Here is a 3,528-nt window from a genome sequence, read left to right as displayed (position 1 = left end):
AATCATTGACGGAAATTTGGGCATGCGAAAAAGAAAAAAATAAATAAATAAATAAATAAAAAAATTTAAAAAAATAAATAAAATCTGACTAAACCTATATGACCGCCGCTTCGCTGCGCGGCGGTCATAATAATTTGACAAACAAACATTATCACTACTTAAATCATTGATAAGTTCAATGAACCTGATCATTTTGAAATCATTGTTAAAACTAACAAAATTGACACTGGAAATGGAGTTGATGTTTTTAAGTTATCACTCCTAATAATATATTCATGTTATCACCAAGACTCATTCAGTTTCTCAGACCTTAACACTGTCACTTCAGTCTCTTATATTTTTAAGTTGACTTCACTCTATTGAAACACATTTTTTGACTGTTTAGGTTTACTATTTACCTCAAAATCAAAAATATTTTATTTGTATGATTCAAATAAAAAACTACACAAAAGACAATTTCAATGCAGATTCCATTTATTTAAGAATTCCATTAGAATTCTAACATAACAAGATCCCTAGCAATGCGGTTAATACAGAAAATCAAATAAATAACAACCTTTTACCACTTCAACAAAGGTAATAATACTCAAATAACAAAATAATAGGCCAACATAAATAAAAGCGAAAAGCTCCATTGCTTGCTTGAGTATTAACATGCTGGCAGTACCAACCATGAGATTTGGAAAACAGACTGCTTACTCATCCATCATCAGCTATTTATTTTTAAGGCTAAGCAGCAGTCTAGGAGGTAAACGCTTCAGGTCTTCCAAACCCATTATAATTTTTTGAATGAACTTAAATGTGTAGGACAATTGCTTTGGATAATCGAGATGAAGTGCACAAATTAAGCCAAATAGCAAAATTAACGTCTCTGTCAACTCTGTTATATCACACAACAATATCTCCGTCAAGAACTATAGAATGGATAGCAGGACCAAACTTCACAAAGGAGTCTGTATCACCCGAGACAGTGAGAATAGCTACAGCTTCATCCGAGAAGTCTGGCAGGTCAATTTCTTCTGCCTGAAGAACATGACAGTAATTAGTTAATGAGTAGAGTAGTCAATGAAAAACACTACATGTGTATTTAATATAATATGAAATACCAGTGAATGAAAAGTTCAGGTAAAATTCCCAAATATGTAATTCTTGGTGAATTACTGTATGATTTAATTGCTATTCTGGTGGCTAGGAAGATGGTTGTGGTTGTTGTCTTTTGGCTGCAAGGTAGTATCAGAGAGGGCTGAATAGAAATAGAGATATATAGAGAAGACAAAGTAAAAAAAGAAGAAAGAGTGAAAAAGGACACACAATTTAATCAAAAACTTACATTCCAGGTCTTAAAGAAAGGAAGGGCCTGCAGAGTAATTTTCCTTCTGCTGTTGACATTGACGTCTTCCTAGAAAGACAGAGGGATTGTGGGGTAATGGGAAGACAAATCAGCAGAATATTAATCCTATGCATATATTAAATAAGACTATAGTACAGGTGACATGTAAATACAAGATGAACTCTTTCACGCTCCTGATATGCAACCTCCGGCTCTGTCTCTCTATGAAATCGTGAGAGACGAATGTTCAGTGCATTAATAGACTGGAATGAGCAAATGCATGAGTGGTGTATGCATGGTAATGGGCTGACCCTTGAAAACTGACTGTGATTTAACTAATAATGGCAAAGTAACTGAGCTTGTGTCTTGGAAGAGGCATCACATGACCTGCATAGCCAAATGCCACATAAAATAAGTCTAAGGTGTCATCCCTTCTTTGATACAAAAACATCACTCAACCCTAGCCTTTGTGTATCCCTGTGGAGAGATGCAAATGGATAACATTAGGCTAGGCTATTCTCATTGGTAAATAAATGCTTACAAAATATCACTATAACTTATAATAATATAGGCTACACGTTGGCTACATTGTGACACTAGTAAATGGAGGACAAGTAAGTTATCACTTACCATGGTGTGATGGTGGTTCCTTGCACAGAACTGAAAACATGTCACACAGCCATCTGGTCCTGAGGGGAAAAATATTATAAACAGTATTATTATTTTACTTTTTTGCACAAAAGTCAGTCAGACAGTCTCTTCATCTCTCTCTGTATAGGCAGGCCTATCAGAATCAGCAAAACTGGAATTGACGTTAATATAAGACATATGCTATTGCTGCAGGGTTATTCTTCAACTATGGTACTCTTTGACCTAGTATTTTTCAGAAAATGTAACATCTTTTAGTAAAAATCTTTTTGCATGGTTTAATTATCTACTCTTTCTATAAACTTGCCCTAATAGTGGCTGTAAAGATTTCATATATAATATAATATAATATGATGAATAATATATATTTTTGACATTTTATTCCAAAAGTCTAACTGTCATTTCCAGTATAAGTATATAAGTATATATACTCTTTTGATCCCGTGAGGAAAATTTTATCTGCATTTATCCCAATCCGTGAATTAGTGAAACACACTCAGAGCACAGTGAACACATAGTGAGGTGAAGCACACACTAATCCCGATGCAGCAAGGCCGTAGCCATGATGTCAACATTGGGGGGGACCAAATCTGTGGTGCGGTGTGAATTTCAATAACAGAATTTCAATACATTTCCTGCCATGCAAAAATATGATTAAAATCACAAACAAGTCATTAGTTAAGTCAGTCAATTAGGATATACCAAACTTTTGGCGGACATAGGCACGGATGGATTATGAACCCCTGGGCATAGATGCAAAAAAACCTCCCCTGTTAGGGGGGCCCGGGGGCATACTTCCCCGGAAGACTTTAAAAAAAAAAAATGACCCTTTATATTGACTTGTGAGTTTTGTGGAAATAGAAGAGAAGGGCGGAGAAGCAAGTTCACACAGTCTTAGGCTTCAGGGCCCCCTGAGCTCTTGGGCCCAGTAGGCCCATTCAATAATCCATCCCTGGATATAGACCTGTGGTATGACTCCATTTGTCTCCAAAATGTATATTTTCAAAGAAAATACAAACTAGAGTATCTTTGATAACCTCTATATTACACTGAATGCTTACTCATAGGTTTGGACCTAGCCCAGTCATATTTTGTATTTTGATTTTATTATTCTGGCGGCTAATCACACAATTTTAAGGTTGTTTGAAAGGGATGGGATTCAATATAGGCTACTAAGACAGGTCCCTTTTCTGTCTGACTCACCTCAAGTTACCCTATGCATTATAGGCTGGTTTCTGACAGAAATTACGTTTTGTGTTAAAATGTAGAAACACAGCCTTTATTTGGTGAATGGAGGTGGAAATTCCTTTCTTTGGTTAATGTTCGCGATTCACATTAACTGTAGGCTATCACCGCCATTGTAAACGTTTTTTCAACTTTTGTGCCGTCGCCACATTTGAGTGCTACGTTTTGCCTGCATGGATGCGCGATTGAGTGTGCATCTAAATGTAACATGCAAGATGCAACAGCCATTTCTAAGAGGCTTATAAACCGGCTCATTTCTGACATTAGGCTTATTACTAGCATATGAATGCATTATTTATGTTGTA

The 3,528-nt window shown here is 35.9% G+C and overlaps 1 long non-coding RNA gene across 1 annotated transcript; it reads right to left on the bottom strand.

Moving 5' to 3' along the window:
- Positions 1 to 480: 480 nt before the first annotated feature.
- LOC121718224 lies at positions 481 to 2,221 on the bottom strand. Its single transcript, XR_006033878.1, has 3 exons — positions 1,961 to 2,221; positions 1,331 to 1,399; positions 481 to 1,023 (listed from the first exon to the last, which is right to left on the bottom strand). It is a non-coding gene; the product is annotated as an uncharacterized LOC121718224 (long non-coding RNA).
- Between the last annotated feature and the right edge of the window lie 1,307 nt (positions 2,222 to 3,528).

Source organism: Alosa sapidissima, chromosome 1, assembly GCF_018492685.1.
Source record: "Alosa sapidissima isolate fAloSap1 chromosome 1, fAloSap1.pri, whole genome shotgun sequence".
Taxonomy (NCBI): Eukaryota; Metazoa; Chordata; class Actinopteri; order Clupeiformes; family Clupeidae; genus Alosa; species Alosa sapidissima.
Note: the sequence above shows the minus strand (reverse complement) of the source record. Positions and strands in the feature narration are given on the sequence as shown.